This window comes from Miniopterus natalensis, chromosome 6 (assembly GCF_054644295.1).
Source record: "Miniopterus natalensis isolate mMinNat1 chromosome 6, mMinNat1.hap1, whole genome shotgun sequence".
NCBI lineage: Eukaryota > Metazoa > Chordata > Mammalia > Chiroptera > Miniopteridae > Miniopterus > Miniopterus natalensis.
The window spans coordinates 4016636-4038539 of record NC_142086.1 but is presented as its reverse complement, the minus strand read 5'-3'; the positions used below and the strand labels follow the sequence as shown (position 1 = coordinate 4038539).

At 47.0% G+C, this 21904-nt stretch overlaps 1 protein-coding gene and 1 pseudogene across 1 annotated transcript in view; one reads left to right on the top strand and one right to left on the bottom strand.

The window, feature by feature from the left end:
* The window catches only part of SLC9A9 (solute carrier family 9 member A9), a 484070-nt gene that overhangs the window by 343026 nt on the left and 119140 nt on the right, over positions 1 to 21904 (top strand). The window lies entirely within an intron of this gene.
* Positions 20468 to 21156, bottom strand: LOC107540737 (adenylate kinase 2, mitochondrial pseudogene; annotated as a pseudogene).

Sequence of the window (21904 nt, the reverse complement as noted above, 5' to 3'; positions counted from 1 at the left end):
GCCTTGACACTTTTGAAGATTATAGGCCAGATATTCTGTAGAGGTCCCTTGTCTTGGGGTGCCTGATATTTCCCCGTGATTAGACTCAGGCTTTGCCTCTTTGATAGGAATGTCACAGAAGTGATGCTGAGCTCTCCCCACTGCATGCTACCCGGGCAGCAACGTGGACTTGCCAGGTTCTTGGTGATCTGCACTTTGACCACTTTGTTAAAATGGTCGGACCACATTGCTCACAGTGAAGCTGCTCTTTGTGCCCTAAATGATTGATAAGTGCTTTGGGGGAGGTATCTTGAAGCTCTGTAAATATTCCAGTCTTCTCAACTCTCAAATCAGTCATTTGTGCATTTATAGCTGCATGGTCCCAGGGGTTTCCATTTTATTCAGTGGATTATGATGTGTCACTACTATTATTTATTTTGATGTTCAAATTGTTTTCAATTTGCCTATCAGGAGGCCCTTCCACCTGCTGCTCTTTTTCATATGTTCCATCATTTTTAGAGCACTTCTGTGCTCACTAGGACAGTGAGCTGCTTCTAGCCCATCTTGTACCCTCCCCGTTCCTGCCCCAGCAGCAACCATTTCTCTGAGGATCACTGCTTCCTTTCCTTGAAGAACGACACTGAGAAACCACGCTCTGGTGTGAGGGGTGCTCACTGCTTCACACTGGCTCCCTAGGTGAAAAGAATTAGGAGCTGTGTGTGTGTGCATGTACATCTGTGTGTGTGTGTGTGTGTGTGTGTGTGTGTGTGTGTGTGTGTGTGTGTGCGTGCACGCATGTGTATGGTTGTGGGGGGTGTAGAGAGATATACATATATGTTCATTTCCACACCTCTGTGTGGCTGTATATACATTTGTGTATGAGTTCACACCAATACCTTCAATTCTAGACCAACACCCCCTGGTCCTTCCCCATCCATATTTGCAACTCCCTTCTCTGATCAAAGGGCCTGGGCCACACTGACCCTGACATGCACTGGCTCTGTGATTTTGGGAAAGTGACTCAGCCTTTCTGAGCCATGTTTCTTTATCTCTAAAATGTGAATAATGCTGCCACCAAACTCCCAAGCAGCTGTGACAGTTAAATGCCCGAAAAGCCACTTGGTGCGAAGCTTGGCAGATAGAAACAATCAATAAATAGTTACTCCCTTCACCTTTCTCCACTCCACAATGTTAAGTAGTAATAATAATACAACCGGTCCAACACAAGTTAAAATGATCATGTCATTTCTTAAGTCTGGTCCAGTGTTGACCTTCCAAAGTAGCGATTGGGTAGAACACGTTGCATTTTTAATGGCATTTTTCCCCTCTATCTCAAGGTGAGCTAGAACCAGGAAGAACAGATGCTTCTCCAGCAATAAAGGGCATCTTAAGAAAGCCTGCCACGGGGTTTTCGCTGTCATGTTAACTCTAATAACAGATAGTGAGGCTTCTGCTGATTGAATGCCTGTTATACCAGGGACTTAAACTCGTTGCTAATCCTTCCAGCATCGCTGGGGAAGGGATTATTTCTCCATTTTGTAAATTAGAAAACTGCCATTCAGCAAGCTTAAATGTCTTCCCACAGGCTGCACAGCCTGTAAAAGCCTGGCCCCGATTGCATCCAATGTGTGGGGGGCCCCAGGCATTCCCACTTTCCGTTCAGCCCACTGTCACATTGCCTGTTCCAAGAAACACACCCGCCTACCCACCTGATTTGTGGAACTCTGTCCGTGTCCCATTTGGTCAAAGAGTCTAATTAAAATTGCTAAAAACGAGCTCACAACATCACCTCCAGTTCCTAGCACTCCACACTCCAGCTGTGTTCGGGAAAGTCAAGTGCGTGGTGACTGGAGTCTTTGGCATCTTGTGGCCAAAGTATTTCTCCAGTAAAACCAAACGAGTGGCATCTGCTCGGGCACTAAAATGGCTGCTACTGAAGTTGGGATAATTCAGCATCCTCGGCCTGTTCTCTCTCTTTACGTAGCTTGCTTTCCTAGGATCTAGTGTCTATGTGGTTTGCCTCTATTCTTTGTGGTGCTTTCCCTGTTCGTTTGTCTGATCCTCAGCTAGACTGAGTTCTGGGGATGCAACGGGTGTGTTCTGCTCGTCTTTACCTCACTGGTGATAAAACAGGGTGGGCCTTTCATAGATGTAAGCTGGCGGCTGGATAGATGGTACTGATCACCTTTATCCTTAATCACATGGGGCTGGGTAATACAACGTGATGGGAAGGTAAGACAATGGCAGTTAGAGGTAGGTAGATCTATATAAGTTTTCTCAGAAAATAAATATTTTAGAGACACACAAAGTTTTTAAGTTATTTTCACTGATGCATTAAAGAAGCCAAGAGGTTACAGAGCGTGAACTCTTAGAGCAAGGCTGACGGGGCTTAGTTGCACTCCGAGTTGCTCGCTGCGTGACCTCAGGCAAGCTCCTTAAGCTCTCTGGGCAGCGTCTGTAAAATGGAACTGCTGTGCGAGACCAGCGCGTTCATGCACATGAAGTGCTCGGACCAGGGCTTGGCGCACAGCAAGTGCTTTATAAGTATACGGCTCTGTTGCCTTGGCAGAGAGTAAGACCCCAATAGGGAAATGAATAGAAAATGTAGTACCGAACGCCACATGAACTAAGAAAATGGATTCTTTATCCAGAGCATTTCACAAATTAAATTACCATAAAATGGTGATTTATCTGTGCGGTCTCAGGGAAAGGGACAGGGCATGGATACGAAGCCGCAGCAAGGTGGGCCGTTTCTAGTGTGTCCCTCCGTCGTGAGCACGGCGGGCTCTGGAAGGGAACTGGCTCGGCCTCTGTGCGTAACAGTGACCTCCGTGCACAGTCGCTCAGAAGGCAGCCCGGCCTCCTCCTGCCGGCACCGGGCCACTGGGTGCAGACGAGAACCCGCACAGTTAAACCCGTTTCCACTTGAAATCCGTGATCTCAAGACTCACACTGGCACTCAGTATTGCTCAGCAGGCCCACTAGGTTTCTCTGGAAGGTTCATTTTCCCTCCCTCCCAGACATCTAATCCATTCCTTCTCCATCCCTCCCAAACCTCCGCACCCCTCCTCCACGCCCTCCGGCAGCCCATGGCCCTGTTTCGCGCTTCACTGAGACCTCACCCCTCACCTCCCGCTACCAAACCTGCCACCCGGCTTCACGGCTCCCACCTCCCCACAGACAACAGCCTTTCCTTCAGCAGCGCGTGCCGAGGCCGGGGCTGCTCCAGGAGCCGCCACGGCGAGCAACACCGATGGTCACCATGTGCTGGTATTTCTCATACATTAACTGTCTTGACCCTCTACAGTAACCCTAAAGGGTGGGTGGCACTATTGTCCCCAAGGTGTAGGTAAGAAAATGAAGGCACAGCGAGCTTAACACCTGCCCTAGGTCACAATCCCGTAAGTGACGAGCCCACGCACTGGCCCCAGAGACTGAATTCCTAGCCTGCTGCAGCCTCCCCGTGAAGACTGGGTAGCGGATGTGAGAAGAAGACATAATAAACCAGGAATTGTTATGCCAGCCTTTTGGTGCTCAGAACAGAGCCTCCTGCTGGGTCTGCTTGTTCTTGGGGGGACTGAGTAAGAATTAGCCCGGGAGGACAGCGTCAGGGAAGCACAGGAAATGCACGTGGCAGAGCCCCTTGCCTGGGGAGGGGCTGCAGCCTCCGGGGCTCCTTCCTCTGAGAGGCCCCCGTCGCCCATCCTCCCAGCCCCTGTGCCCATCCCATAAAGCAAGCGTGCTTCCCCAGAGGCAGAGGGTCTCTGGGCCTTGCAGGCTACTCTTTTGCAGCATGAGCAACAGAAATTTACTTCTCACAGTCCTGGCAGCTGGGAGTGTGAGATCCAGGTGCCAGCAGATTCAGTTCCTGGTGAGGGAGGGCCCTGGTGGGTCTTGCAGAGGACTGTCCCCAAAGTCTTCACGTGCCCCGTCCTCGGTGCATGCAGGTGAAGGGGCAGCTTTCTCTCTTCTTTTTCTTTTTTTGTGAATCCTCACCCAAGGATATTTTTTCCACTGATGTTTAGAGAGAGTGGAAGGGAAGAGGGAGGGAGGGAGAGAGAGAGAGAGAGAGAGAGAGAGAGAGAGAGAGAGAGAGAGAGAGAAACATCAATGTGAGAGAGACACATCGATTGGTTGCCTCCCACATGCGTCCTGATCTGGGCTGGAATCGAACCTACAATTCAGGTACGTGCCCTTGACCCAGGAATTGAACCTGCGACACTTCAGTGTGCTAGCTGACGCTCCAACCACTGAGCCACACGGGCCAGGGCTCTCTTCCTCTTCTTATGGGGCCACCAACCCTTTGGGATTAGGACTTCACTCTTATGCCCTTACTTAATCTTAACTATTCCTACAAATGTCTTATCTCTGAATACACACACCCACATAATACACACATATGCAGATATACACATAGAGTACATAAAATATGTACACACACACATACATATGGGTACATACACATGCACAGGCATAGCCTCCCATATGCACACACAGTTAAAAGACACACACATATTGACAGATGGACACACATACACAGCTATACACAAATATACTCATATGCACAGACATGCACAGATATGCACACATACACACATATATGAAGGCACATACACCTTTACCCATAAGCACATATTCACATACAAAAACACACATACATACAAACACACACAGATACACATCGCCTTGAGGGCGCCGTGGAGAGGAAGACAGGAGTTGGAATGCTGTTGTGAGAGCCAGTGGTGGGAAGGCTGAGAAGAGAACAGAGGAGCCTGCCCTCTGCCCTCTGCCCTCTGCCCTCCACCAAACCCTGGTGCACTCCCAGCACTCTCCCAGCCCGCCTGTCCAGCCCTGGTGGGGCTCTCGCCCTTGCATTTTAGTGGTCTGCCTAAAGTGACAGCACACTTGATGGGATTCTTAAAGGGGGCAGAGGTTCCCTGCAGGAGGCGCTGCGGTAGGTTCTCACCAGGGAAGGCCGCCCGGAGCAATGGGACACACCTACAAGACACACGCAGTTCATAAATCCGGCCTCTGAATCCCGTTCCTTCAGCGTGGCTCCCTGGGCAAGAGCAAGAAAACGGCACCACGAGACAGCTACTGCACAGAGCCTCCACGCTGAGAAACGGTCAGCCTGGGTCTCGGTTGGACTGTTGCTCATTCTGAAGTCACACAAAGGTCTGGTGGCAGGTGAAGTGTTCTTAGAAAAGCATGGTCCCTCTTCCCCCACAGCCTACCCTCCTCCCACGCAGCGACCCTGCACAGTCACTCTGCTCTCCGCCTGCGTCCAGCTTCTCCCTGAGGCCTGAGTAGAGAGACTCTTGCTTCATTACAATGAGTCGCCTTTGAAGGCACCTCCCAGACGGTCTTGTGCATTCCATAGGACGGCTCCTCCTTGCTCATCTAAGCCTTCTATTTATTAACACGATGCATCTTTTCAAACTTCCTGAAGTATCAGAGGCACTTCCCCTCAGAGCTCATCTTTTCAATGTCTCCTGTAGGACAGGTGGGGAAAGCACAGCCTGTGGGGTGGTGCTGATGTAGCCGCCTTCTTCGGCTTTGCTAACTCTCATGCTCCCCAGCGACTAAGGAGGAGGCTCTGCGTGCAGCTCAGAGGCGAGGGCGGCCACAGCCCCTGCACTCCGTGTCCTGTCATCCTCTGTGGGGTGGGGGAAATAACGGGAAGTCCTTGCTGTGGGATTCCCAGGCCTTTTCTGAAAGTGAACATCTGTGAGCTGATGCTGAGAACACCAGCTCCTCTGCTCAACTCCAGCAGGTGTGTGGCTCTGTCTCCCACCCACAGCGAGAAAAGCTCGGGCTTGGTCTGCAAATGTCCGGGTTCACTGCTTTCCATTGTCAGTTCAACACTTGGGGACCCATCTCATGCAAAAGATAAAATGAAACAGACCTGGAACCTGCCCTCATGCTATTTAGGGTTTGGGGTGGAAGAGGGAGAGAGAAGATACAGAGATAATCTAAGAAAAGGCAGGTTATGTCAAGAGCCACCATTGAGAAACAAATAGGAGCCCTGGGAGGGGGGGGCATGGAGGAGGGTTCCCATAAAAGGTGGTACCTGAATTAGACAATAAGAAGGGTGCCCTGTCCAATGCTGGGAAAGTAATGGGACTTTCAGATAAGGGAATGTGTGAGTCAACACAGAGGGCAGAGTACACGGCATGGGTTTGAGAAAGTGAGGAGTCTAGCGTCACCGGAAACATGTGGTATGGGCCTGGTCCGATGCGTCCAGCTTAAAGGGCCTAAGGCTTCACCATGTGATTGAGGGAATGGGGAGCCACTGGAGGTATTAAGATTATCAGGCCTGCACTGTAGGAAGATCACTTGAAACCTGAGAAGGTGGCTGACCGAGAGAAGGCATGGCCCTTCCCTGCCTTTTTCAATCAACAAAAGAGATTAAAGACAGAGTTCAGAGGACACATCAAGAAGAGAGCACATTAGAAACTCCTGGCTCCAGGGCAGCCAGCAAGACCTGGCAGCCAACAGCAGAGGAGGAACCTCAAAGTGAAGCCCTTGGATTTATGGCTTCCTGAAAAAGGCCATCTGGCAGATGTCTGTCTGTCCCCTTAGAAGGGCCCTGTCTTTCTGACCACAAGTGTGGAATTCAGAGAGGTCACCAAATCATACTCACTCTCCTGGTCCGGCATGAGGCTTAGTTGGACTGGATGGGTCTCTGTCTGTTCTGCTGAGAGAAGATTTAGTAGGCACCTTGGCTGAAGGTGAGTTTGCTTGCTGGCTGGCCACCAGCCCACCAGAACTGACACTGGCCCGTTCCTGCCCCCTGCTCTGCCATTGTTGATGGAACACCCAACAGGCTGACCAGTACAAGTATTGAGAGCACACAGAATAAGCAGGCAATGAAAAATCACAACCCACCTAAGGGGACTCTGTAACCAGAGAGAGAAAGGAAAAAGTAGGCTAAGCAAACAGAGCTGGTAGCTTCATTTATAGTATAACTAATGGAAGGAAGAAATAAGACATTAATAAAAGTAATTAGAACAAAGATATAATTAGAGCACAGAAAAGGCTTTCTGGAACTAAGGATGATATTTCTGAATTTTAAAGATTTAGTAGACAAATTGAAAAATAAATGCTTACTGTTGAGAATAGAATTCATGTTCTACAAGATCACAGAGTAATAGTCCCCAATGTAGAAACTATGTGGAACCAGAAAAGAGACAGAAGGTGAATCCAGAGGATGTGAATTGTGAGCCTGGAAGCAACCAGAGGATATGAAGTAACAAGTGCATGGAAAGTAATAAGTAAATAACAGAAGAAAATATTCCCTAATTGAAGAGATAATTGGTTCTTCGGATTAAGAGCTCCTCTGAGTCCCAAAGAGGATGAATTAAGAGGGAAAAAGAAAAGCCCGGGACACACTCTAGCAAAATTGCTACATTTCAAAGCTAGGGAGACAATCTTATAGACCTTCTGACGGAAAGAACAGGCTGCTGACTCAGCATCTGAAACATTAGAATCTGAAGAACGCTGAAGTAACATCTGTAGAAAGAAGGGTTGTTAATAAAAACAAATGATGGTCCTAAAACATTATGCAGCCAAATATCATTCATCTGAAAGGGAAAAGAAAAAGTAATACTATAGGCCCAGTTCTCTATAATCAATGACATTGTAAATCAACAAGTAATTACCAAAAAGGCAACTACTTGTAAATCAAGAAACATTCTTTTAAATTACCCTTTTTATAATAGGCAAGTTCTAGCTAAAATGTGATATTATCTAGAGGGTAAAACAAAGCACTTCATAACCAAGAGTATAGGGCACAGCTACAGCTGTATTCAAAGGAAAATGTACAGCTTTAATGCTTTCAGTGTATTAGAAATATTAAAACTAAAGTAAATGAAGAGTAAAAATAAATAAAATCTACCTATTCAACTTAAAAAGTTAGAAAAAAGTAGCAAAGTGTAGAAGAAGACCATCCTGGCAGTGATCCATGTGATAAAGGGCAGAAATAATTCTGTGGCAAAGTGATGAAGGCCCAAAACGCAGAAGCAGGGGGGCAGAAAGGGCAGGACTGAGGGCTGTGCTGGAGGGACCGATTCTGGTGTGGTGTGGAGGCTAGGAAGCGAGCAGAGCCAAGGTGAGGAAGAGTTGCGATTGGGCCGGGGGAGGGGCACTATTAATAAGAGAGCATGGAGAGGGGAGAACGGGAAGAAAGACACAAGTTCAGTTTTGGGCGTGTGGAGTTTGAGGTGCCTGTGCGGCCAAGGACCGTGTGAGGCGCTGCTCTCAGTCGGGACCGAATGTGCCCTGCCCGCCCCAGGTTCCTGTGTCACCAGCCCAGGGCTGCAGATGGCATATCAAGGTGACAGCCAAGCAAAACAGTGTATGCTTGACAGGCTGATCCCTGAAATGTCTGCCCCGCCTCTGCAGGGAGACAGGGCTCCGGCCTCCCCACCCTGTCCTAGGAGGAAGGAGCCCACAGTGGGGCGCAGAGAGAAACAAGCCGGCTCCCCTCAGCCCCACCTCATCATTTAACTCGAAGGCCCTACTTGGGAAACAAGTAAGTTCCTCAAGAGACTTGTCCTTAAGGTCATTAAACACAACCCCACAGCTGCTCAGTGACGATTCAGTGCGACTTGAGCACTTCAGCTCAGCCTGTTTCCTTCGCCCGCCTCCCCTGGCCCCTGCTGCCCAGAGCCCCGCAACGCATCCCCGAGAAGCCTAGATCCAGGAAACGAAAGCGACGCCAGGTCAGGATCTTTTCATGCTCAGATAACTTTCAAACAACCGGGGAAGGAAGCTTCTAATTCCGCCCGAGTCAGCCTTCCTGCGCACCTCCGGCCTGTGACAGCATTCGCTTGGGTGAGGAGAGAGCCGGCCCGCAGCACCCGGGGGTGCCCCCTCTAGCCCGCGCCCGCGCTGGGCCAGCGGGACTTTCTCCTTCGTACAGGGCTAGGTTCGGCCAGGTGTGTACCTGCTGAGTCCGCTCCCGCTGGCCGGGCCATTTGAACAGTCCTCGGCGAGAAGGCTGAAGCTGAGTGACACGGGAGCGCTGAAGGCTCGCGGCTGATTTTAATTAAGCATTTTGTGCAACGAAGGACTGAGAGGCTGAGCCACTGTCCCAGCCGCCCAGGGATGCTTACGCTCCCGAGACCCCACCTTGGTCCACCTGCCACTACTGCGTCTAAGAGTCTAAGAAGGATTCTCCCAAGCTCCAGCCATGGAAGTTCACGTCAATTTTTGTGTCAGCCGCGTCACACTCAAAGTAAATAGAGCATCACACTATTTACAATCAAAACCTCCAAAGTTTTACTCTGAGTGAACGCCGTGAGTGGTAACTGGCCTCATCTCACACCCACGTGAGCCCAGCTCGTGCTCCAGGGAAACAAAGGCGCTGACGTCGGAGAGACTCTGCTCCTCCCGAGCCCGGAGCCCCTGGCCTCACTCGTGAGGAACTGTCAGGCTCGCCTGGGCAGGAGTTCCCTTTTCTTTTTCTCCGCCCCCCCCTTTTCAATGTAGCTCTTTCCTAAAGGCAGCCCTCCCCCGCCGCCTGGCTGGGGTGCCCATTACAGCCCACATGAGACGGTGGCAGGATGCCCGGATCCTGCCCCTGAGGCTGCGCCTGCCCCTATGAAGCCGCCGAGGCCCGGCTTGGGCGCGCAGGCGGGGCTGCTTCCCTGCGCCCTAGGGTTACTTCCCGTGTATGGTGCTGCGTTCTGGTCCCTTCGCGTCGCGTAGGATGAACTGTACTGACGACGCTCTGGAGAGGCCCCGGCGCGGCACTTCCAGACCTGGAGGCGGGGCGCGTCCCCAGACGCTGCGCCGGGCCTGCGGCCCTCCCGGCCGTCCTGGGTCCCGCGTCTCCCGCAGGCCAGGGGCGCGCGGCGTGAGCGGGTCCGCGGGGCCTCCCCAGCCGCGTGGGGCTCCGAGCAGCGCCGCGCGGGAGGGACGAGCCACGCAGGCGGCGCCCCGCCCACCCCGAGCGACTGCGGGGCCTGACCCGAGGCGCGACCTCGACTTCGGCTCCGATACTCAGGCTGTGGCCCAGGGGCGGCAGCCACGTCGCCCAGCGAGTCAGAAATGCAGAGTCTCAGGCCGCACCCGCACCCGCACCCACACCCGCACCCACGGCCTGGACGGACCCGCTGTGGCTGGCGTTGGAGACGGGCCCGTTATGAGGTAACAGGTTAAACGGGGCCGTGGAGGGGGCCTCCCCTGCAGGGTTAGGGTTAGGGGAGAAGAAAAGAGCCCCGCTTCCTCCTTCCCCACGCGCGGAGGATCCCCACGCACGCACGGAGACTCCCCCTCACGCACACACAGAGACTCCTCCCCACGCACGCACGCACGCACGGAGACTCCCCCCACGCACGCACGGAGACACCCCCACGCACGCACGGAGACTCCCCCATGCACGCACGGAGGCTCCTGCCCACGCACGCACGGAGATTTCCACACACACACACACGCACGCACACACGCGCGCGGCCTGGAGGCGAGGTGAGTGGCAGCGCGAAGGTGGGTCTCCCGCGGGGAGCACCCCGTGGGCACCGCGTCCGCGCTGTGGCCTGGGCCCCTGGGCCTCCGGGCCGCCAGAGCCGGGAGGAAGGCCTGTCCGCGAGCCCCGCCCGGGGTGTTTTGTCTCGGGTGGGGCGGTGGGAGCAGCTGCGAGGCCGCTGTCCCAGGGTTAGGATGGGGCGAGGCAGGCGGGATGCGGGGCGCGGGCAGGCACGGACTTTGAGGAGCCCCCCTCGCCCGCCGGAGGGGCGCGCGCCGTGTGCGTGGACTGAGTGGGAACGCGCGACCGCTTCATAGTGCGCGCGGGAAGAACGCTCTGTCCACAGGCTTCAAAACACCTCCTCGGACCCTCCCCGAGGACCGTGCAGACGGGAGTAAACTCGCTCGTGGAAGGGGGCAGCTGGTGCGCTCCGTGGTCTGGCCCTGCTGTGAGCACCGGATTTTGATTACTTTACGTGGCTGTGTCGTTGAGTCCAACTGCACCTTTTTTCCCATCTTAACATTTCTGAAGTCAAGATGTGTCGCACTCAGTGGTGTCGGAAATACAATTAGCAGCATCTTCCTTCTGAGACCTACGTAAAGGGAGGTGCGTCTTGTAACGGATGGTATCTCTGATGCGATGGGATTACTGTAGCTGCTTTGAGACTGTATCCAGCTTCACAACACCTTTCACATCTTTTTTTTTAATTATTAAATTTATTGCAGTGGCTGGTTAATATGAACACATAGGTTTCAGGTGTGGCTTTCTATGGTACAAGGTCTGTATATTGCACTGTGCGCCCACCACCCAGTCATACCTTTTCTGTCACCATATATTAGGTCCCCTTCACCTCCCCCACCCCCTTTGCTCTGGCAACCACCACACTGCTGTTTGTGTCCACAAGTTTCAGCTTTACATCCCACATAAGAGTGAAATCACATGGTTCTTAGCTTTTCCTGCCTGACATCTTACTTAGCATGATATTCTCAGGGTCCATCCGTGTTGTTGAAAATGGCAGTACCCATCCTTTCGCATGGTGAGTAGTATCCATCGTGCACACCTCCCACATCTCTGTCCAGGCCTCCACCGCAGGGCACTTTAGTTGTCTCCATGTCTTGGCCACTGTGAATAATGCTGCAGTGAACGTAGGGGCGCATATAACTTTGCGAATACATGTTTTCAAGTCATTTGGATATATACCCAGGAGAGGGATTGCTGGGTGTTATGGTAGCTCTATTAATTTTTTTGAGGAATCGTCAGAATGCTTTCCATAGTCCCAGTCTCCATTCCCCAGCAGTGAATGAGGGTTCCCTTCTCTCCACAGTCTCTCCAACACTTGTTATTACCTGTCTTGCTGATAACAGCCACTCCAACAGGTGAGAGGTGGGATCTCATTGCAGTTTTGATTTGCATTCTCCTAATTGCTAGTGAGGTTGAACATCTTTTCATGTATCTATTGGCTGTTCGTCGTAGGTCTCTTGGGAGAGGTGTCTGTTGAGGTCCTCTGCCCACTTTTTGATTGGGTTGTTTATTTGTTGTTGAGTTTCATGAGTTCTTTATATATTTTGGAAATTAAACCTTTGTGGGAGCTACTGTTTGCAAATATCATCTCCCATCTGGTCGGCTGCCTGTTTGTTGTGTCGTCAGTTCCTTTTGCTGAAGCTTTTTAGTTTGGTACAGTCCCATTCATTTATTTTTGCATTTGGGATCAAGTTCATAAAATGCTCTCTACGACCAAGGTCCATAAGTTTAGTACCTGTGTTTTCTTCTATGTAACATTGTTTTGGGTCTCACATTTAGGTCTTTGATCCATTTTGAGTTAATTTTTGTACATGGGGACAAAGTGTAATTCAGTTTCATTCTTTTGCATGGGGCTTTCCAGTTTTCCCAGCACCATTTATTGAAGAGACTATCTGTACTCCATTCTGTGTTTCTGGCTCCTTGGTCAAAAATTATCTTCCCATGTACATGTGGTTTTATATCTGGGCTCTCAATTCTATTCCACTGATCTGTGTGTCAATCCCATGCTGTTTTGATTAGTGTAGCTCTGTAGTATAATTTGAAGTCAGGTAGTGTGATACCTCCAGCTTCATTCTTTTTTTCTCAGGATTGCTTTGTCTATTCTGGGTCTTTTGTGATTCCATATAAGTCTGGTGATATCTTGTTTTATTTCTTTAAAAAAGTGACATTGGTATTTTGATGGGGATGCATTAAATCTGTATATTGCTTTGGGTAATATGGCCATTTTAACTACGTTTATTTTTCCAGTCCATGAACATGGAATATCTTTCCATTTCATTGTGTCTTTTTCAATCTCCTTTAATAATGCTTTGTAGTTTTCAGCATATATGTCTTCCACGTTCTTTGATAAGTTTATTCCTGGGTATTTTATTCTTTTGATTGCAATTGGAAAAGGAATTGTTGTTTTCATTTCTTTTTCTGAAGTTCTGTTGTTAGTATACAGGAAGGCAGTGGATTTTTGTACACTGCTTTTGTATCCTCAACTTCACTGTACTTGCTTATTGTTTCTAATAGGGTTTTTTTTGGTGGAGTTTTGGTAGGGTTTTCTATGTACAGAACCGTGTCATCTGCAAAAAGTGACAGGTTTATTTCTTCCTTCCCAATTTGGATGCCTTTTATTTCTTTCTCTTGCCTTATTGCACTGGCTAGGACTTCCAGCACTATGTTGAATAAAAGTGATGAGAATGGGCATCCTTGTCTTGTTCCTGATCTTAAAGGAAAAGCTTTCAGTCTTTCACCATTGAGTATGATATTAGCTGAGGGTTTATCATATACGGCCTTTATTATGATGAGGTAGTTTCCTTCTATGCCTATTTCACTGAGTGTTTTAATCATAAATATATGTTGTATCTTATCAAATGCCTTTTCTGCACCTATTGATAAGATCATATGACTTTTATCCTTCTGTTACTGTGGGGTGTTACATTGGTTGATTTGCATATGTTGAACCATCCTTGTGTCCCTGGAATGTACCCCACTTGATCGTGATGTATTAGCTCTGATGTACTGTTCATTCGATTTGCTAGTGTGTTGTTTAGGATTTTTGCATCTGTATTAATCAAAGATATTGATCTGTAGTTTCTTTTTTTGTGTTATCCTTGCCAGGTTTTGGTATCAGGGTTGTATTGGCCTCATAAAATGTATTTAGGAAGTGTTGCCTCTTCTTCAGTTTTTTGGAAGAGTTTGAGGAGGATAGGTTTCAAATCTTTAAATGTTTGGTAGAATTCACTAGTGAAGCCATCTGGTCCTGGGCTTTTATTTTTTGGGAGGGTTTTGATGGTTGTTTCAGTTTACTTGCTGCTGATCCATCTATTTAGATTTTTCAGTTCTTCATGATTTCGTCTAGGAAGGTTATATATTTTTAGAAACGTATTCATTTCTTCTAGGTTATTGAAGTTGGTGACATATAGTCTTTCATAATATTCTAGCTTGATCCTTTGTATATTTGTATTGTCTGTATTGACTTCTACTCTCTCATTTCTGATTTTGTTTATATGGGACTTTCCCCTTTTTTCCTTAGTGAGTCTATACAGGGGGTTGTTAATTTTATTAATCTTTTCAAAGAACCAGCTCTTTGTTTTATTAAATTTTGTATAGTCTTTTTCTCTATTTCATTCTGCTAGAATTTTTATGATTTCCTTTCTTCTGACTTTGCGTTGCTTTTGTTCTTCTTTTTCTAGATCTTTAAGATGTGATGTTAGGTTGTTTACTTTGGATTTCTCTTATTTCTTGAGATAGGTCTATAGTGATATAACTTCTCCTTTAGTACTGATTTTGCTGCATCCCAAAAGTTTTGATATGTTGTATTGTCACTATCATTTGTCTCCATATATCTTTTGATCTCACCTTTTACTTCTTCTTTGACCCAGTCATTTTTTAATAGTACATTGTTTAATCTCTGTGTATTTGTGGGTTTCTTAACTTTCTTTTTGTGGTTGATTTTTAATTTCAAGTCAAAGACAAGTAGATTCAAAGTGAAAGGGTGGAAAATGATTCTCCAAGCAAATAACATCCATAGAATGGTTGGAGAATATACTTGGTATAATTTCAATCTTCTAGAATTTGTTGATGCTGGTTCTGTGGCCCAACATATGGTCTGTCCTTGAGAATGTTCCATGTGCCCTGGAGAAGAGTGTATAATCTGATGTTCTGAGATGAAAGGCTCTCTAAATGTCAACTGTGTCCACTTGGTCTGGTGTTTCATTTAACACCAATATTTCTTTATTGATTTTCTGTTTGGATGATCTTTCAATTGAGCCATCAATTGAGTATTATGATCCCCAAGTATGATTGTGTTTTGATCTATTTCTCCCTTTAGTTCTGCGAGTACTTTATGTATTTTGGTGCTCCCTTGTTGGGTGCGTATATATTGAGAAGTGTTGTTTTCTTGATGTAGTGTCCCCTTTATCATTATGAAGTGTCCATCTTAGTCTCTTGTTAACTTTGTTGTCTTGAAATCTATTTTGTCAGATATAAGTATGGCTACACCTGCTTTTTTGTGGATGTTATTTGCTTGGAGAATCATTTTCCATCTTTCACTTTGAATCTACTTTTGTCTTTGCAGCTCAGATATGTCTCCTGAAGGCAGGATATGATTGGATTTTGTTTTTCAACCTACTCTGCTGCTCTGTGCCTCTTTATTGGTGAATTCAGATCATTTACATTTAGGGTAATTATTAGTTAGGAGGAATTCCTATAGCCATTTTATCTTTTGTTTTCTGGTAGCTGTGTGCCTGTATTGGTTCTTTTCCTTTGTCTTCTGTCTGCTGTTTTTGTTTGGTGGTGTTTCATACTTCTTTCCTCTGGGTCCTCTTTTTTTAAGCTATGTGTCTAGATTGGGGGATTTTTGAGTGTGGTGACGATTAGGTTTATAAAAGATAAAGTTTCATATATACAATAGCTTTTTCTTTCAGGTGCATCTGATGTTCATTCCTCTTTGCCAGTTCAGACCTTTACCCCTCCCCTTTTATGTTTTTGTCGTCACAATTATCCCTGTTTATGCTGTAAGTTTTGTTGATCTTACTCATAGTGTTGTGACCTTACATTCTTTGTTTCAGGTAGAATAACTCCCTTGAGTATTTCCTGCAGTGAATGTTTTCTGGTGATAAATTCTCTCAGCTTCTGTATGTCTGAGAATGTCTTTATTTCTCCTTCATATTTAAAGGGTAACTTTGCTGTATATATTATTTTTGGCTTGTAATTTCTGTCTTTCAGGTGTTTGAATATTTGGTTCCACTCTCTTCTGGCCTGTAGAGTTTCTGCCTTGAAGTTGGATGAAATTCTGATGGGTTTTCCTTTGTAGGTCACTTCCTTCTTTTTCCTGGCTACTTTGAGAATTTTTTCTTTGTCATTAATTGTTGACAGTTTTAATACAATGTGCCTTGGCTAGGGCCTCTTTGGGTTCAGTTAACTAGGTGTTATGTTTGCTTCTCGGATTCAAGGATGTAGTTCTTTCCATAGGTTTGAGAAGTTCTCATCCACTATTTGTTTGAATAGACTCTTTGGTTTCTTCTTCCTTTCTTCTTTTTCTGGAATGCCTATTATTCTAATATTGCTTTTTCTGATGGAGTCTGATAGTTCTCATGGAGTTCTTTTGTTTTTCTTTATGCTCAGGTCTCTCTTCTTCCCTCAGCATCATTTCTAGATTCCTATCTTTGATATCACTAATTCTTTCCTCCATCTGGTTGTCTCTGTTTTCTGTGCTCAGTAGCTCATTCCTGGTCTCCTTAATTGCATGCTTCATATCCAGGATTTCTGATTGGTTATTTTTTTAACGTTTCAATTTCTTTGGTAAAGTACTCTTTTGTTCATTGGTGTGTTTTCTGAGTGCACTGAATTGTCTGTCTGTATTTTCTCACATCTCATTGAGTATTTTCAGAATTGCAATCTTGAAACCTTTGTCATTTATATCCCATATTTTCATGTGTTCCAGCTTGCTTTCTGGGGATTTTTCATTTTCTTTTTGATCATCCTCATTACAGTAGTTATTCATGGCATTTGCTACTCACCTTTGTCTAGGCATAAACCTCTCTTCTATAGCAGCATTCTCTAAAGAAGTCCTTCTACTATTTTCCAATAGATGACGCTGAATCGCAAGATTTTTTTTACCTCTGTCATCTCCCAGTCTTGACCTCCACGGCTTCTGTAGAGAGTACAACTGTGCTGCTTGAGGCTGGGGTTTGTTTATCCCTCACCATAATGGCAACCCTGACCTCCATGATGTCCAGCCCCAAGCACCAAACTTGGGGATCAGTCACAGAGAGGGAAACAGAAGTTTCACTGCTATAGCTCTTGGTTTACAGATAAACTGTTCCTCAGCCTGACACCAAGGGCAACAGGAGGAGAGTTTGGGGAGTCCAAGTGGGCAGCAAGGCTCTGTGTTTCCATTCTTTATTAGAAACACCCCCGCCCAACAGTGGGACAGCCTCAAGACAGAACCCTGTGCTCTGTCAGGCGTCTGCTGGCTCAGTTACTGTTCTCTGCTCACCCTGCTGGACTGGCCCCTCAGCTCTCTGTTCCTCTTTGCCAAAGGAGGCACCTGCTGTTGCCAGGTTCGTCCCCTCTCCCAGCCTTACAGTGAGCTGCCAGCTGCAAGGCTATATCTGAGGGCTATTTGAGCTCTCCTCCCTTCTCGTCTCCCCTCTTATTACCAGTTGTCCACCTTTAGATGCTTCAATGCATGGGTCTCACAGGCGTGCCTCTGCGTTGAATAGGGAATTCTTTATTGAATTATAATTGGTTAATTTGTTGAAATTTCAAGGGCAGAGGCCAAGGGTATCTCTCACACCGCCATTGCTCTGATGTCACTACCTTTCACATCTATCACAGTACCTGTCATGTAATAATGGTCATGGTTTGCCCTCCACTGGCATTTCATGAATGAATGGATGAATGAATGAGAGAGTTCGCCTGTCCTAGTTGATACTTCTAGAACTTGCAGTGTGATGTCAGGAAACTATCAGTCCTTGTACAACAATTGTTTGAGCTGTCATCATGGGAAACTGAAGAAGCCTGAATGTTGCATGAGCCATGAGCATTCACTCAACCCTCATTATTTAATTTCCTACAAAACTGATGGTGGTCCTGTCCCCATGCTGGGTGTCGTCCTGTTTTATGGCAAACTCCACTCCTCTCCTTTTTCTCATGTTCTGAGACAACTTCTTCCCAAAGGCATTTCCTTTATTCTCAGCTCACATCCCTGAGTCTAACCCTTTGATTCCAAAGTCAGAGTACAGTTTTTAACGTAATTCTAGCATTAACTATGAAGAATTTTGCTTTTTAGAGTTTAAACATTTAACTTTATTTTAATATAGTCCTGCCTGCAAACATTTTACCTCAGTCCCATCATTAATGGCAGCTGGACTGGCCAGAGAAAAAACATTGTTTTTCTAGTTTAATCCCTCTCAGCAAGAAATTAAAATTATTTCTTCTCTTTTGATGAGTCAGTCAGTAGCAGCTTCCTACCTTGCCCATTTTCTCTTCCTGTCCATTTCTCTTTTGAAATTAAAATATTTATTCATTTTTAGCAAAAAGGAAGATAATTAGGACTGATATTTCTGACTTAACTCCCTTCTGGGAATAAGGAAGGAATATTTTAATTAAAAAGTAAATATATGTATTTCACAAATATGGGTATTCATTATTAATAACACTTCATGGTCTTACAAAGTGTTAATCACCCCAAAGAAGAATTAGACTTTTGTTGTTAGTTCGTAGAGATTATGGACTATAATCTACTTTGAATTGTGGGCTTAACTAATGGTTTTGACAACCATTATTTATCCCAGGGCTGTTTTAATTTCAATATTAGTGATTTATTAACTGTTGGTGAAATAATCTTCTTTGGGTATTTTTTCATGTTTTAGGTGCACATGGTTAATAATTCTGTACCAACTGGTGATGGATAGCCAGAAGCAACAGATTTACTGGTGCAAAATTATTACAGAATTCAGTTGCAAGTGCTTTTTAATGGCTAACTTAAAGAAATGAGCTATAAGTCTTTCTTTTTTATTTTTAACTACTGAAATACACTGTGTTACAATAACTTCACAGTGATCCTTCATGTTGGGTCCTCCTCCCAATCTCCATATGCTTTAGGTAATACATAAATATTGCCTAGTGCATATTCTGGCACTTTGTAAGTACTTCGTACCCGTTAGCTGCTACTGTTATAATTATGCCTCCAGCTGTCTTTGCCCCTCTGCTTCCCTTACTTCTCTCAATACCTCAGTTCCCTTTTGCCCTTGAGCTTCTGTTCTTTCTGTTCTCAGGAATAAGTCTGATCCAGTCACTTGTGCCCTTTGTGGATACAAGCCCAGATATTACCTCTCCCAAGTCCTTCCCTTTAGGATTTACTCTCCATAAGGAAATAAAGAGCTTGGTCCCATGCTAAGAAAGTTCAAGCATCAGAAGTTAGAGGAAGTCATGATTTGGGGAGGGAGCCTTCTCAAAACGCCTTCTGGACTACCTAGCCTACTAATAGGCAAAGCCAGCTGGGAACAGAAAATTCAGAAGCAGCCACTGGAGTTGTAGCTTTCGCATAAGTTGTGCTATAGGTAAACATCACACTTGATTTTGCAAGGCTTTGTTGTTCCTCTAGGATTAGGCTGGGTCAACTTTCTCCTGGGTCATTGCATAGAGGGATCTCATGGTTCCCTAAATATATGTCCCATGTATTTCCCCCTCATTATCAAAGTCCATTCTTAACTTGTAGATTATGTCTCATGGGGAGAATACACTCCTTGCACCAGGAGAACACACTTCCATGCAGCCCTTCCCTCTGAAGCCTGAGCACATCAAAGAGCAACAAGGTGAAGACCTGCTTGAGGTGGCCCTCAGACCTACCCTGAACACCAGCCACTGCCACTGGAGCAGACACCTTCCATAAGGATTGGGCAGACAGCCTGCCCCATCCTTAGCAGATGTTTTTGGGTTGTAATGGTGTAAAGCATAGATTAGTTTGATTTTTTTCCATTAATTCAATGCCAGATAGGGTCAATGGACCAAAATCAAATTTCCAAAATCAAAATACTGAATCCTCAGTTTTACACCCTCTCCATATTAACAGCCCCCCTCCTCCCCTCCCCCTCCCCCATTCTCTTCCTCCCTCCCCTCGCCCCTCCCCCTCTTTGCAAACTTGTACATACATTATTGATTTAGGAGCCAAACAAGGCGGCATTTGTTAAGAAAGGCACCTCATTGAAAATGCATCACAGTGCTGTTGAGTGATCACAGTCACAGGATTGAGGACAGGAAGGACAATCTTTGGATGATGTTGCCTAGGACACTTGCTCATTTATCTAAAGGGCCCCTTCACACATCATGGATGAAGGAAGGCAAGAGTGTAGGACTGTGGCACACACTGGGTGCTTGCTGAGCCTCACCCACGAGAGCAGGTAGACTGGTAGATCAGTGGTAAGTCAGGAGGGGAATGACCAGCTTGCCCACCCTCCCCATGACTCCTGTAAACTTGATTTGCTGAGCCACTGCCTCCATGAGTACACCTCATATCTCTTTCCAATGTGGAGATGATTTCCTGACCTCAGGGTGTGGGGAACCAGCATCACTAGTCGAGCCATTCCTGTCCCAAGCTACAGAACAGACAGGACAGCTTGGTTTCCTGCATTTCTGGGCTGCCACCTGTGAGCTTCTAAGATAAAAGCTGAGAGGACTCAGGGCACTGGCTTTAAAAAGTATTGTCACTAGTCCAGAGTAAATGAAAACATGATTCCTCAGAAACAAAACGGTGCTTCCCTATTTCTACCTGTACCCTCCAATCAGTCTTGAAAAAGCTAATTACTCATCCTTGTTAAGATGCCTACTATATGTAAAAGAAATGCCTCACTACAATACTGCTGCTCTTCCAGTATTTCTCATGAGCCCTCGCCACTCTTGACTCTCCATCCTTACCCTGACCCCCACCCCTGCCCAGCACCTAACAGGGGATCATGCCACACATGGGGTGGTGAGCAGTGGTACAGTCTCGCCTGGCCTCTGTTACTAGGATGGGGCTTTGGAGAAGGCTGCCAGGATGCTAGCAGGCAGGACATCAGGCGTCTGGGCTGTGTCGATGGCCGTGTGGGTCTCCTGTAGTATGTAGTACTCTATTGGTGGGGTAGTCTGAGTGTGGTGGGCCTCTTGGTGGATTTTCAAGGCTTTCTCATTAACATCTGATCAGGACCACAGGTTCCTCAGTGATATCATCTTTCATAGGCTCCTTTGGAGGTTGAACTCCTCATGGTAGGAACTGCCCTCAGGGGGAGAATCAGCCGTCCTATGGTTCTCGGATCAGCAGAGAGTCTGGAATGTGGAATTCAGTGACAGATTCACACTTCTCTTTCCCCTTCTCCATGAGGTCATCACACATTTTGGCTGCCCTACAGTCCGAAGGACCATCTAGAGAAAAGCCTTTCTGCATGGAGGAGTGTCTGGATTCTTCTCAGTGAGCTCCACTCCATTTCATGGCTCACCCATTTCCTGGCACCCATAGTCACCTTCAGTTTTATTCCCAGTACTGAGGCAGAGCCACCATGGCCTTCAGCATGTCCCCAGTAGCCAGATGGCAGACACAGAAGTTTTGGGCCAATTTGGGTGTCTGGGTACCCTTGCCAGCCTGGGGGCCCAGCAGCACAGCCTGGATGCATTTAGGACCTCCGGGCTGGTTCAGCCCTGCGCACACTGGGAGCCATGGCTGCCAAAGCCTCTCCCTGCTCACCCCAACACTTACTGTTTTTATGATTCCAAAAAGTTCCTTAAGGTAACCAGCACTGCAGCTTGCAGTAGCCAAATACGTTACCATGACAACCCCTGTCCCTTATCTCTCCTTCCTGATTCCTGATTACTAATTCCTGCTGACCTCAAGCCACCTACCCTCCCTCCTGACAGTCACTGTTACAGTGACCTCCATCTCACCCAGCCAGTGTCTCCTTGATATTTCCAACCCATCCAGCCCACAGCCTGTGCATGGAGCAGCACTGCCAACTACACTATTTCTGACTCTGGGAAGGAAGCAGGGAAGGCTTGCGGGACCCTGGTGACGTCTGGGCCCTCACTTCACTCCCCTCTCACTCACTGATCCGCCCAGAGCAGGTCCATCACGCACCTCCAGTCGTGGTGAGTGCCCTGAATGAGGCACCAGTATTTATATCGTATACATCATATTTTACTGAACATTTTCTGTGTTTAGATACACAAACACTTGCTATTGTATCACAGTTGCCTACCGTGTTCAGTACAGTAACACCTGTAAGGTTTGTAGCCAGGAGCAGTAGACTGTGCCATACACCAGGAGTGAGGTAGCTATACCACCCAGGTCTGTGTACATGCCTCTCCGATGTTCACACAAGGATGAAGTCTCCCAACACTGTGTTTCTCAGAACATACCCCTTCATCAAGCAGCACACGACTGTAACCTCAGTAGTTCCAGGTTTCCAACTT